General features: G+C 33.1%; 1 long non-coding RNA gene across 1 annotated transcript in view; it reads left to right on the top strand.

Moving 5' to 3' along the window:
- LOC126949607 (uncharacterized) overlaps positions 1-14,766 on the top strand; it is a 72,145-nt gene extending 57,379 nt beyond the window's left edge. The window contains exon 3 of the long non-coding RNA XR_007723860.1: positions 14,342-14,766. This is a non-coding gene — a long non-coding RNA (uncharacterized LOC126949607). The remainder of the gene's footprint in view (positions 1-14,341) is intronic.
- The last annotated feature ends 1,191 nt before the right edge of the window (positions 14,767-15,957 follow it).

Here is a 15,957-nt window from a genome sequence, read left to right as displayed (position 1 = left end):
AGAGGGGCAAATCTTTAAGTTCATTACTATTTGAAATGTAAGTATGTGGCTCCAGGGAAGGAAAAACGCTAAACCTCTACTAAGAAACACACAGTCTCTTAACTTCGAACTCACTTACTCATCCTTTAACCTTAGTTGCCAGTGATTTTTTTTTACTTAAAATCCAGAATGTGAAAAAAGAAAAAAAAAATTCATGTGGCATTGCTTCTTGACACTGATTTTATGATTGAAAGAGTAACATGGCCTTAAATTACCCAAGCGATACAAACAACTATAAAAATAGACAAAATATAGAAAGCATCAATTTTTGACGTTGTAGAACAGGCAACACAGAACCGTACAAGTACAGGAGAAGGAAAACAAATCAGGTGGCTCGTGGGCTTTAAGATGTAGGGACCAGATATTCTGTAGTTCAGGAAGGGAGAAAGCCAAAAAGGGCCTGACATTCTCAATGAATTGATGAAACAAGGATCAGCAGATGAAAAGGCTGAGGCACTAATAATCTGTGGAATAGAGTTTCTTAGATGAGGTGACCAAGAGAAGGAATGTGGGAATATGAATAAGAATCCCCTTGGGGTTTTCAGCTGCCCACCTATTTGAGAATGCATCAGTGAAATACTATGAGGCCTAGACAGAGCATCTTTTAGGAAAAGAACAATTCTCAGGAAGCTACAAGTTAAAAAAAAAAAAAATTCCAAGAGTTCACACGAAGACAGTCAGTATTGAAAGACCATTTTAAATACACGGTGTGTTCATCAGAAATCTCTAACTAGCCATACCTAACAAGTGTGGTTAATTAACCCTAGAGTAAAATCTACTCTGAACCTATCCTAAGAGCACTTACCAATATACATTTAAGGATTTGAACCGATGTTCGAGAACTTAACTTTCAGAAAAAATTTTAACACTATTTAAATGAGTAAAACAAAATCCAACACTCAACACTGTACAATTAACAATATCTGATACCCTGATACACATAAACAAGTGGAAAAAAATAACCAGGAGGATAATCACTCAATAGAAACAGAAACAGAACTGACAAATCAGTAGACAAGTATATTTAAAAAGCCAGTATATGTTTGCAATATATACTCATGCATATCTGCTCAATGTGCAAAACTAATTATAAATATATTGAGAAAGAAATTAAGGATATAAAAAGAACCAAATTGAACTTTCAAAGGTAAAATTACATCTAAATTTTAAGGAACTTTAGGCACTACTGAATATAAGATTTATTAAATAGAAGATATAAAAGCAGAAAATATCCAAAATGAAGAGAGAGGGGGGGAGAAAGAAAGACTGAAAGACTAAGCAGACTCTCCTCAACCTACTGGAAAAATATCAAGCAGTCAATCTCATATATTACTTGAGTACCAGAAAGAGAAAGAGGTACAATAAATAGCAAAGTAGAAATTACTAAAATATTTATAAATTTTACCAAATTTCTATACTCTCAGACCCTAAAGTCTCAACCCAAGGCAAGATAAACATATAAAGCACTACACCAAAGTACATAAAATCAAATAGCTGAAATCCTGTAATAAAAGAGAAGTCTTCAAATAGATATAAAAAAAATTAGGTACAGAGAAACAAATATATGAATAAAAATATGCTACTAATCTGAAATGATACAGGTTAAAAGAGACTGTGAGAATGTAATGACATTGTTACTATAGCCAAAACAATCCAACTGTCAACCTGTAACTCTGCACTCAGGCAAAATATATTTTTAAAATATAGACAGTAAAACATTTTCAAACAAATAAACCTGAGTAAATATATCACCAGCAGACCTATATTACCAGAAATTATAATAACTATGGGTGACAGACCACTTTTCCCCAAGGTTAGGGAGACAATAAGGATATCCATTCTATTCAACATTACGCTGAAAGTCGCAGTCAGCACAATGAAGCAGGAAAAATAAGTAAAACAAAAATAGAATGAAAAGAAAGAGACAAAACTATATTCATGTGCAGACACAGGAACATTTACATGAAAAATTCAATAAATTTTCAAAAATACTGATAAGTGAGTTTAGTACTGTGTAAAGTACAAGGTCAATAACCCAAATCTTTTATGTTTCTCTACTTCAGCAGCAAAGGATTAAAAAGCAAAATTTAAAAGTACATATCATTTATAACAGCAACAGAAAATATGAAAGATATAAGAAAAAATGTAACAAATTATATCAACTAAAATATAAACATGTAATAAATACTGATGAGATAAACTAAAAACAGAAGAAATGAAGAGATATGCTATGTTTAGGAGGCAGAAGATTCATTGTTGGTAAGGTGTTGGTTTTTCTCTAATTAATATATAAACTAATATACATATATTTTTTCATTATATGCTTCTGTATCTTATTAAATATGATTTGTATTATGAATAAATAAGAATATACATATGTAATATATAGATTAATATACACTTATTTAATAAGTAAAATTCATTCTAATATAAGTATTAATGGATATTATTTTTTTCTTTATTCCTTACTGCTTTTCTCTCCTCCTGTATCTGCTAAACTTCAAGAATTTTGTGCACCTCCTCTGAGCTATAGCCTTCTGTCCATGACTTCTAGAGAGGCTATAGAAAATTGAAAATAATTAGAAAAACTTATATTGCTAATATAATAAATAAATCATAATTAGAATTTTGCTTTACAGCCAGGAGGAGCTCAATAAGAACTCCTTAGTGATATGATTAAGAGGAAGACAGTTATAATGGAAAACAGTGTGGAGATGCCTTACAGAACCATCAACCAATGAGTGGATAAAGAGAATGTGGTATATATACACCATAGATACTACTCAGTCATAAAACGGAATCAAATAATGGCCTTTGCAGCAACTTGGTTGGAGTTGGAGGCTGTTATTCTAAATGAAGTAACTCAGGAATGGAAATATTTTATGTTCTCCCTTATAAGTGGGAGCTAAGCTATGAGGATGCAAAGGCATAAGAATGATATACTAGACTTTGGGGGTTTGTGGGAAAGGGTGGAAAGGGTATGAGGAATTAGACTATATATGGGGTACAATGCAAACTGCTCTGGTGACCGGTGCACCAAAATCTCAGAAAACACTACTAAAGGACTTACCCATATAACCAAAAACCACCTGTATCCCAAAACCTACTGAAATAAAAGAAAAAAAATTAAATACAGAATGATAGTTATAACCCAGGAATATACATCTAAGCAACCATTTCCATACTTAATAGTTTAATGGAATTTGATTAATTTGATATATTTTAGGTTTCTGATTTGCTCTATGATATATTGACTAAAATCAAATATTTTATGAATAATGAAAAATGCAAATGAGCATTGACCTTACTGAAAATATCAAGAAATGCATTTTTCTTTATATATAATATGTACATACATTTGATTTTTTATAGAATTTTCAGCACTCCTGTTTTCATTCAAGTAAGATTATTGTTAAATACTTTACTATATTAAAAAATCCAGAGGAGAATTTCTTTATATACTCCCCAGGGTAGCCCATTTTTACTCACTAGCCCGTGGAGTCCAGATTAGTTATCACAGCTATTATATAAATTATACCTCGTAAGTTTATAGAATTTAATTCAGTTGAAAACACTTTGTGAACTGTTCTACTACTAGTATTTATTTTCATTGTTTATATGTTTAAATTTGTTTTAAATTAAGAAATGGCAAACACATGAAACCTTTTTCATTTCACATAATAATGAATAATATGTATTTGTAAATATTTTCATTAAAGTACACTTTGTATGTATTACTAATTTCTTGCACAAGTTTATACATTTAACATAAATATGGAATTTGAATATGGATCTATACTCTGGTGCTGCAAAACAGATTATTTTGCCTTAGTACATGGATTATGATATATATACAAATATAAATGTAGAAATATATACAGAATAAGGCACATGGCTTATCAGTTTTTTCTTACATACATGACTTGGATTCCAATATTATTTTTTACCTACCATTTTATTAAGAATATAACATTTATTTTTTTCCATGTGAATTAATATAGAAACATATATTTGTTATTTAGTTTCCTATTATACGAGTTGTCAATGATTTTTAAATTGGATACTATTGTGTAGACAGTATCAAATTCTTCACTATTATGAATATTATAATAAACATCTTTGTAGCTTAATTGTGCATTTTCATAAATATATTTTCAAATACATTTCTAGAACTATGGTTTCCATGTCAATGATTATCTGTTTTACAAACCATTTTAAAAAAGGCTTTATGCCAACTTCGATCCCTAGTGATAGCATATGAGAAGGTCCAATTCTGTTTATTTGTAGCAGTTAGTAATCATCTTATTTGATGGGTAAATCTATTACGTTGGTGCAAAATTAATTGTACTTTGGGCCATTCGTTTATATAGTGAAAACCGCAATTACTTTTACACCAACCTATACCAATTACAAGTGGCAACACTTTCAAGCAGGTGCCTATATAAAATTTATGCTGATATTACCACAAACATTGAAAACCACATGTAGTTAACCTGCTCTTACAGGGTTACAATGGACGATTTGCGGGGAGCGGGGGACAAAGAAAAAAAGGAATTACTCAGTGGCATAACCTTTGAAACAACATATTATTTTTAATTGACCTTTCGGCTTTTCCGAGAGTTCTGAAGTACTGAATGAGAATAGCTTCCCATTAATACTGTATTTACAATAAAACAATTATATCCATAATTTTTGTGTGTGGATGGAGAGTATTTTCCTACAAAATAAAAGTTAAGTATTCAAAATATAGACTAACAGAAATAATATTTTAATATATGATGATAAAAAATACTTAAATTTGTCTTTATAAATTAAGAAACACTATTGCTATGTATTCTGAACAAAACCCTCAACAATAAAAATAATTGTAGCTTCTTATATTTATAAAATGGAAAATTGGAAAAACCCAAAATCAAAAAATGAAATAACAATACAAACATAAAACAGCACTAAACTTGTCTTTGCAAATAAAGTACTATCATTCTTTACCACTAAATATTTAAAAGAATAAATGGAAATGGTGACTATTTTTATTAAATAAGAAAGGATATGCTACCACCTAGTGGTTCATGGTGTGGCTCAAGGGCAATATTTTCTCCTCCAAGTATTCTTAGATCCTGCTAATCAAGGGAGGATGACGGCTGAATATTTTACAATTAAACCAGTTAAATAATTATCAAAAATTACTTAATTTTCATGAAATTACTCTTAACCACAATATACTTTATTACCTTCACTTTAAAAGATTAAAACCCTTAATGACAAAGCACAGATGGTTGTTCAGAAAATAAAATAATATTTCAATACAATAACTTCCATCAAAGCAGTGAACATGAAAATGAATGTTTTTGTGGAAAATATGGTGACTAACTTAAAGATCTTTCCATTTATGAATACTTCATTTAGACTACCTACTATTTGAGTAAAGTAATAAATTGAATATGTTCTCCATAGTGTAACGTACATGATGGAAACTCAAAATTAGCTACATTAATAATAATGGATAATCAAATTGAATATTAAAAATGTAATGAATCTTTTAAAAGAAAGTATTTTTAAGATCATTAAGGCAAATATGAGAACAAAAAGAAACAAATAGAAAAATATTTTCAATGGATCTCTTTATATCTATGTTACATTATCTGATAAATTATTGGTCTTTTTCACTTCTATTCTGTGTGTGGGTCTCTGTGTGTATGCCTGTGTGTGTGTGTGTGTGTGTGTGCGCGCGCGCGCGTGCATGTTCATTTTGTTTGTGTTACATGATAATGGACATAATTTTGTTTTTGTAGAATATCTTCAAGATATTTAAGCCGTATGTTGAGTGACTATCCTTTCTAATATCAAATGAATGATCTACTCATTTAAATAAAGTATTAGTTTAATGAAATAATTAGATTATATTTTATCAATTAGGAATGATCTGTATTCAGTTCTTAATCATTAAATATGAATCCTTTAATAGTGCAGGCAAGGCAAGAGATGATGAGGTTTTCTTTATTTAAAAATTTATACAAAAACTACATTATCAAAAATCAATATTCCCTTATAAAATAGCTGCAATACAAAGTTCATTGTGAGTGCAGTGACGTCATCATGGCTCACTGCAGCCTAGACATTCTCGGCTCAAGTAATCCTCCTGCCTTAGCCTCCCAAGGCACCAGGATTACAGGTATGAGTCACTGTACCCAGCGTCATCATTCTTTATAGCAAGTACAGAGCTTTTTGACTTACAATGGTGTTAGTTTCCAATAAGCCCATCATAAGTTGAAAATATTGTTTAGTCAGAAATGCATATAATACACCTAACCTACTGAAAATAGCTCAGCCTTGCCTACCTTAAACATGCTCACAACACTTCTATTAGTCTATTATTGGCCAAAATTATCTGGCAACATAGTAGACAGTACACTGGAGAGTATCAGTTTACCCTTATGATGGCATAACTGACTGAAAGTGTATCTGCCCAGCATCCTGAGGGAGTCCTGTATCACATAGCACTAGCTTTGGAAAAAATCAAAATGCAAAGTATGGTTTATCACTTTCACACCATCATAAAGGAGAAAATTATAAGTGAAACCATTGTGGTCAGGAACTGTCTGTACAGCTTTTAATCAGTACTAGAGTGATAGCATAAGAAAAGGAGACATCAAAGACACATTGATTTTCATATTAATTCACCAAATACATAGCAAGCATATTCTAAGGGCAATCTGGTGTGCTAGGAGCTGGGGGTGCCACAGTGAAAAGCTGGATCAAACTGGTAGTCTGTGTTCTCCTGAAATTAATTTTATTTGGAACACAGAGTCACACTAAGAAGAGGAGAAAATAAAAATGGAAAGCCTTGGATTTGGGGAAAGAGACAATCATGAAATATCCATCTAGACAAAGGGAAAGTATGCAAGCATTAGAGAAAAAAGGCTTTCCAGGCTTCAGGTACTGTAAAGAGACAAGGGTCACATAAGTGAGCTGACAAATGGGCAGGAGAAAGGAAGTTAATGAGGAGAAGGAAACAGGGACCAGATTACGGAGGGACACACGGGGCAGATATGAAGTTTAAATTTAATTTGAAAGATCGTTTCCAAAATCCTGCTTTCATAAATGATGCAGAAATAAGATTTTAAAGAGATAAATATAGGAAAAGGAGCATATTTGAGTGAAAGGAAGAAAGAAAACGAATTTAGGGTAGCCAAGTTGAGGTTGAAGGTGTGTCTTTGTATCACATTAAGCTGAGGGATGACAGGTGGGAAGGGTAACGAGATTTCACTTCAGCTGCAGTGATCAAATAAAAAGATTCTTTATTTCTTAAAATGTCACTCTGACGAGACTTAGAAAATGACATTAAAAAACAGGAACAATACCTGTAGTGATTACAAAGCATCATTGTCCAAACTAATTAAAAGAATATAAGCCACACGTGGTGGCTCATACCTGTATCCCAGCACTTTGGGAGGGTGAGGTGGGCAGATCACTTGAGATCAGGAGTTGGAGACCAGCCTGGCTAACATGGTGAAACCCCATCTTTACTAAAATACAAAAATTAGCTGGGCGTGGTGGTGAGTGCCTGTAATCCCAGCTACTAGGGAGGCTGAGGCAGAAGAATTGCTTGAACCCAGGAGGCAGAGGTTGCAGTGAGCCGAGATTGCGTCACTGCACTCTAGCCTGGGTGAAAGAGTGAGACTCCATCAGGGAGAGAGAGAGAGAGAGAGAGAAATAAAGAAAAGGAAAGGAAAGAGAGAAAAGAAAAATAAAGATGTAAGTGTAACTTTACAATAGAGGAACAAGACCATTATCAACTTATGCAACTGAGGAAACTTATCACTGCCAACAGTGAAACAAATGTACATTACACCCTTTAATGAATTTAATGTGTAAATTCACACATTACTTTAGTATTCTCACCACCTGCCCACCCAAAAAAAAATCAGTTTGCTATGTGTGGAAATGATCACAACAATTTAAAATTATAGACTGATGTATGGTGAAACAGACCTGAATGTGTCAAAAGAGTCCTATGCCATGTAAATCAAACAATCAAGGAAACAGAGTGGTAGGGTTGAGGTTGGGGTGTGGTCTGGTTTAAAAGAAATCAAGATGAATAAATACTAATTGCTTCCTAAGCAAAGATAAAGTCAGAGGCATCACATTACCTGGCTTCAAACTATACTACAAGGCTATAGAAAGCAAAACAACATGGTACCAGTACTGAAATACCAGGCACGTAGATCCATGGAACAGAATAGAGAACCCAGAAATACAATCAGACACCTACAACCAGCTGACCTTTGACGAAGTTGACAAAAATAAACAATGGGGAAAGGAAACCCTATCTAATAAATGGTCCTGGAAAAACTGGCTAGCCGCATGTAAAAAAATAAAGCTGGACTCCTATCTCTAATCATATACAAAAATTAACTCAAGATGGATTAAAATAAATACAAGACCTTAAACTATAAAAATTCTGGAAGGAAGCCTAGGGAAAACTTGTAGACATCAGCCTAGGCAGAGAATTTATGACTAAAATCTCAAAAAAGCAAATGCAACAAAAACAAAAATGACAAATGAAACTTATTAAAATTAAAGAGCTTCTGCACAGGAAAAGAAACAGTCAACAGAGTAAATAGACAACCTAGGACAATAATGAAACTGGAAAAGTTCCCTTGTCCCCTGCGCAGGGCATGCAATGGGAGTATGTCTTGCTGATGCTTCAGAGCCCCGCTGCTCAGGCTCCTAGGTGGAGTGTGCAGATGGGCAGTTTGTGGGGCTCGGACTCCACAGCAGTGTCGAGGGGTGAACGTGTACAGCTGAAGTCCCAGTGGCCGTGTGTTACAGTATGCTGTTTCATTTTAGCCTTCCGTAGGCAACTTGTGCTAGGCCACTCAATTAGCCCTCTGCCTTATGGCAAAGACAGAGGGCTTTCTGTATTCTGGAGTTTCTTCCATTGGTGCACTGGAAGAATCAGATCACACGTGGGCTTTGAGAATGAGTGCAAGGTTTTTCTGAGTGGAAGTAGCTCTCAGCAGATGGAGAGGCCAGAAGGGAGATGGAGTGGGAGGATGGTTTTTCCCTGGAGCTGGGCTGCTCAGCAGCCCCGGCTCCCCTCCTACCCAAACTTCCACGTCGTTCTGCTGGTCGATGGCCCGCTGGCCTGCCAGCCTCTATGCGTGTGCTCTTAGACTGGTGCAGCCGCTTGTGTCTTTTCCCACTGTCTTAGACCCAGCCCCTTGTGTCTTCTCCCACTGGTGTGTTCCTCTCAATGACCAGCAGCTGCTGCTTCCAGTCTAACTTCTGACGTCTTCTTTGACGTCCGGTTGCTTATGTCTCTTCTCATTAGGGTCTGGGGATTTTATAGGCAGAGGATGCGGGGCGTAGTGGGCCAGGGTGGTCTTGGGAAATGCAACATTTGGGCAGGAAAACCGAAATGCTTGTTCTCACACAGGTTCATGGGCACAGGTGCAGGGGTGAAGCCCTAGCCAGAGGCCACAGACCACGCCCTTCCCTTCCCTGCCCTTCCTGTCACCCTCTTAAATTCTTAAATAGAAGAACTAACTTACTTTCTTTCTTTCTCTCTCTTTCTTTCTTTCCTTCTTTCTTTCTTTCTTTCTCTTTCTTTCTTTTCTTTCTTTCTTTCTTTTTCTCCTTCCTTCCTTCCTTTCTTTCTTTTTTTCTTTCCTCTTTCTTTCCCTTCCTTCCTTCCTTCCTTTATTTTGACAGAGTTTTGCTCTTGTCTGAAGAAATGAAATCAATATAATATTCACACATTTGTGCTAGGTTTCTTTTTTATTCACGACTTTACAAGTGATTTAGTATTCTTTCATCAATTTACAGAATTCCATTGTGTAGATATATCAAAATTAATTTGACTTTGTAATATTTAGTATTCTTTCATGAATGTACAGAATTCTTTTGTGCGGATATATCAAAATTAATTTGACATTGTAACATAAAACATTTATTATTTTTGGATTTTTATTATTATAAATGTTCTTGCTGTATCTAATGTCTTTTAGTAATGATAGCTCCAATTGTGTTTTATATATATATATATAAGATAGCAATAGAATTGATGTGACATAAGATATATGTTGTTCATCATTCGCAGAGACAATTTTTCAAAGTAATTTAACAATTTAAAATTGAAGTCTCCCAAAGCAATATAAGAGGAATCTAGTCGTTCAAAGTCTTACCAACTCATGGATTTTACTTTATTTTAGGTCTTCCCGTGTGTATATATATGTATAATGATAATTTATAGTGGCCTTAATTTGCATAAATACTGATGTATATTATAGTTAAACAAATTTCAATGTTTTATAGGCTATTTGTTATACACTTTTTAAAGTAACTGTTAAAAGAGTTTGCAATTTTACTGTTGAACTTTCTTTTTCTAATTGATTTTATTTCTTGTGTATATACATGTGTGTGAACAAACACATATGATTTTAATAGAATTTCTTTGTCTTATATAACTTGTGGATATTTGCCTGACATTTTGGATTTTTATTTTATCTTATTTTTGACATTTTTGACAATAATTGTAATATTTAATGTTCATATTAAGGTCTGTAATTCACCAAGAATTGACATTTTTGTATGATATACAGTAGGGTTCTGATTAATTTTTCCAAGTATATATCTAATTAACCCAGTATTATTAGTTTATTTGTTGAAAAGAATTATAATTTTTTTTTTTTGAGACGAAGTCTCTCTCTGTGACCCAGGCTGGAGTGCAGTGGCGCAATCTCGGCTCGCTGCAAGCTCCGCCTCCCCCGGGTTCACACCGTTCTCCTGCCTCAGCCTCCCGAGTAGCTGGGACTACAGGCGCCTGCCACCACCCCGGCTAACTTTTTGTGTATTTTTTTTAGTAGAGACGGGGTTTCACCGTGTTAGCCGGGATAGTCTCGATCTCCTGACCTCATGATTCACCTACCTTGGCCTCCCAAAGTGCTGGGATTACAGGTTTGAGCCACCGTGCCCGGCCAAGAATTGTAATTTGTATTCTACCTGAAAGTATCACTTTTATCATAAATTGTGTGTTCATATATTTATGGGTTTGTGCTTGGACCTATATATAATTCTCATATGAATTATTTTCTGTTTGCCTATCTTTGTTAGATAGTGTATTAGTGTTAAGACAGTGTTAATATAACATTATTATAATTATCCTAGAAAATAGCATACTCTTTTGTACTCTATATTCTCCAGTTTTATTTTCCACCTTAGGTTAGCTTCCCTTTCTATTATAGAACCTTTGCACTGCTATGAAAAGTTTACAATGTTTTTGTTGAATTTTATACTCAGAACTTACTGAAAGGTTGAATGGCACTGTACTGAATATAGAAAAACTGGGTAGGAAACATAATCAACCCATGAACAAGTGTATTGAATATTTGTAAAGATTTATTTAATTATTCTCAGTAATGCATCTAATTTAATGCATAAAGTTCTAATTTATCTTTTCTTAATTTTTTCCCTTTTTGTGTTAGTATTTGATAATGTAAAGGTTGATGTTTATCCAAGTCATATTATTTTGGAAATAACATTTCTGATATTTTATTGTTAATATATGGAAAACTATTATGTTTAAATTGATTTTATATCTAATTACCTTTCTAGATGTATTTATTAATTATAATAGTGCAACTACAGTGTGATTTTTCTACATACACAATTATGTCATTTGGTAATAATGATAGTTTATTTCTTCTTTAATAATCTTTGCAACTTTCTTTTTTTCCCCTTTATTTTCAAAGGGGATTAAAACTCCCAACTTGTGTGTAGACTTATACACAGACATGTGGAAATAGTTACAGAAGTTGAAAAGAATGCAGGCAATAATACGAATACAGATAATCATGTAAACATGTCAAAAAGTTGTCTGAGTGTCAGATAATTAAATCAGAATTATAATAAATTAGCAAATTCTCAGAAATCTGAAATTTTCTAGGTATTTTTCAAAAATAATTTCACATTATTTTTCTTTGAGTGTCTTTTAGTAGGTATAATATCACAACTTGTGGGCTTATTATGGTCACACTTGAATTACTGAGTAAATAATTTTTATTAAGTAAAATAGATATATAGAGAGAGGATAGGTAATATGAGACTGACATATAAAGATTATTTGAGGTACAACTATAGAAATATACAAGTAGACCAATACAACGAAATAATAAGTCCAGAAATAAACCCACATATGTGTAGTCACCTGATTTATGACAAAGATGGCCAGTTTTTTTTTTTTTTTTTCCCAAAAGTGATAGTCTTCCAATGGATGGTGCTTGGTTAATTGAATTTGGACAAAAATGATTGTTACTCATAGTATCGCACTATAAATAAAAATCAATTAAGAATCTTTAGTAGTTTTAAATGTAAACTGTAAAAAAGTAAAGCTTTTATAAGAAAACATAGAATACCTTTATGTCTTACTAAAGGCTACAATAAGAAGGTGCCATGGATTGAGTGGTTCAAATAACAAGCATATATTTCTCATAATTCTGGGAAGATCATAATCAAGGTACCAGCATATACAGTTTCTGGTGAGGGCCCTTTTCTTGACGTGTGAAAACCTATCTTCTCTCTGCAGAGAGAGAGAGAGAGAGAGAAAGCAGTAAAGAGAGAGAATGTTCTAGTCTCTTTCTCTTCTAGGGCAGTAATCCCTTTAGGGCCTCAACCTTCATGACCTCATGTAAACCTAGTTACATCTCAAAGGCCCTGCAGCCTAAAACCATCGCATTAAGGGTTAAGGTTTCAACAAACAAAGGTTAAGGGAGACACAAGCATGCAGACCATAACTATTTATGACATTAAAGAAGATGAAGATTTCTTATTTAGCATGGAAAAAGAGTTTACAAGAAAAAAAAAAACCTAAAGATTGATTTAAAATCTTTATTAAATGAAAATTAAGATTAAAATTAAGAAATTCTTTTCCTACAGGCACCATTAAGAAAGTAACAAGGTAAGAGAGTGAAAGAATACATTTGTGAATACGCATCTGACAAAAGATGTATATATAATGTATGTAAAGGAATACTACATAAACACATATGACCTAATTTCAAAAAAATAGAAAAAATATTTAGATGGGTGCTTTACAAAAATGATATCTAACAGACCAATAAGCACCTTTGAAAAGTTGCTCAACTCTGTGAACCCCTAGAAATGCAATGTCACCAAGTACTTATCAGGTAATTTAAAATCAAAAAGACTGATGATACTAAGTATTAGCTAAATTACAGAGCAACTGGGATTCACGTCCATTGTTGATGTGAGTATTAATTGCTACTACCACTTTGGAAAACTGTTTGGTAGCATCCACTTAAACCAATACTAACATTACTAATGACCCAGTAATTTCACTTCTAGGTATATTTGCAACATAAATGGTTGTAAATATCAACCAAGACAAATGTTCCACATGTCTGAAGCAGCATTATTCATAAGTGCATGAACAAAAATATGTGTAGATATTCTTTTCATCCTTCAACAACTGAAAGATGAAACACATATTTTTATGCTATGAAATGCTGAATAGCAATGGCATTCAATGATATATATCTGTATGCAATAACATGCATGAACCATAAAATTTATTATTGAATGGAAGCAGTTGCAAAAGAATACATACACATAGTCTACTTACATGAATTTCAGAAGTAAGCAGGAATAGCCTGTTTGTAGAAATCAAATTATGATTATGTACTAGTGACTGGAATGAGACAGGATTAGTGCTTCTGAGGTTCTGGAAATATTAGTGTTGTGTCTCTTGATGTGAGTGTTCATCACATTGTGTGTTGCCTTTGTGGTAATACATCCAGTTGTACAAATTATTATATGTACAATTTTCATCATATACATTTTACTTCAGTGTTAATATTTAAGTTAATATAAATGATTTTAAAACAAAAATCTATTATTACGATGTTTTAATGATATCTTAGTCATAAAGTAATTTTATATAAAATGAACATTTTATAATATCTATTCTGGGTTAATTCCCTATTATGTTCTTTATCTAACTGATTGCTTTTCTATATTTCTTTGAGTATCCCTCATCATGATAAAATTTTTTAAAAATCAATTTGTAGCTAATACATTTTCAGCTTCATTTGGCAGTAGAAAAGTTGAAGAAATAGAATGCAATATATTTCAACACAAGTCACAGTGCATCAGATAAAGTCTGTAAAAATCAGCTTCTAAATGGACAAAAATTTGCCTTCACAAATAGGATTCATAATTTTCAAAGTACTAAGAAAAACATAACTTAAATCCTAGAATGAAACTCAAATACATTTCTGTGCAGTTTTCAGGTGCGGAGGTGTGATGGATGGGCACTGCCAGTAATTAACACCCCAGGGATAGCATTAAGCTGAAAATGCATTCAAGTTGGCGAAAAACTACCTCTGTTTCCTGGAATCTGGAGTAGGACAGATCTACGCTGTCCCCCAGAGGTCCCAGTGGGGGGAAAAAAAAGTTTCAATTATCCATAGCAATAAACTGGTCATTAACATCTTCTTTATTAGACTTCTTCCTTCCTCTGTCTCACTTTCCCATTCCCTATTGTTGTTCCCTGAATCCACCTCCTAATTAAACTTTATACATGACAGCTCTTGTATCACATACTGTGTCTGAAACCAACCCAATGCAATGCTAAAGCTAAAGAAGAAATAAAACCCATAACAAAACTCACCAGCTTATTTAATAGATGACTGAGATTTTTGGAAGAATCCTAGGGAGTTTTCTGAGAAATGTTCTGGCCCTACCCACAGTTAATATTTTGGCCTGTCTCCTTGCAAATATGCATGGTCATAAACTAGGGCAAAAAAAAAAAAGTTAAACTCAGCAATTTTTTGCTTTCCAAAATAAAACCATTGTTTTCATTAAGCTCTACAAAAAGCATGTGTTTTATTTTAATTATAATGCAAAATAATTATTTGTCTTACACAATTTTTTTTTATTACATAAAATTTTCTGTCATTTTTTTCCTTTTCTCTTTGATTATTTTTGTATAACTGCGATACAATTTGTGGTTTCATAAAACTGTGTTGTTTGTTTTAAGACACCACAAATGAAGTGGGACATAAGTGAACAGATTACAACACTGGAAATAGAAATATAGAAAATCATTCCATGATTTTGCTAGGATCCAGAGTGGAATCTAATCTTTAACTCTGTCAGTTTATGATATGCAGTGGCTTTTCCTCAATCAGTTTCTCCAAACAATATTTATGCTGCTTTTGGGGGAAAAAATGTGTAGGAATTTGCCATCACCAACTCAGAAGCATGTAGGAAATAACCAGAACAGAGATGTAAGCAGCAACTCAATTATGTTTGCAACACCTTTGCAGCAAAAATGAATTTTTTTTTACACCAGTAACTTCTAAGTTATTCGATATAAGTTATGTTATATTCAATAACGTAACTACTCAGAAGTAGTTATGTGATCTACTTCTAAGTTATGTTGAATAGTAGTTTACTTCAGTGCTTCCTCATTCAACTATATTGTCCATGAAAGCCAAAACACCTAATCATAAGCAATACAAAGCACAATGACACATAAAGATCCATATATTTTAATATCAGGGCCAAAAAAAAAAATTAGAAGCACTACTAACCCCTCTGTGTTTCCTTCCAGTCCACTCTGGCACTCTATCAACCTCTACATTCATGAAATGAGCATAAACAAGGAATATTCATGACTATTGCCTCAGAAGTCTCAACATATTTTTTGCTTTATTTATTTCTGTGAGCTAGTTGGAGATGTTCTAATTGGAGTATATGATTACTATAGATGGAACAATTTAGAAAGATGCATTTCTATATCAGTTATGGGGCATTTTCAAAAACAATTTGATAAAAAGATTTGAAACAACATCAGAAATCATGGACAAAAAGGACCAACGTAGAATTTCTTTCTTT

Source organism: Macaca thibetana, chromosome 3 (assembly GCF_024542745.1).
Source record: "Macaca thibetana thibetana isolate TM-01 chromosome 3, ASM2454274v1, whole genome shotgun sequence".
In the NCBI taxonomy this organism is placed as follows: Eukaryota; Metazoa; Chordata; class Mammalia; order Primates; family Cercopithecidae; genus Macaca; species Macaca thibetana.
This window is presented reverse-complemented; position numbering and strand designations above follow the sequence as displayed.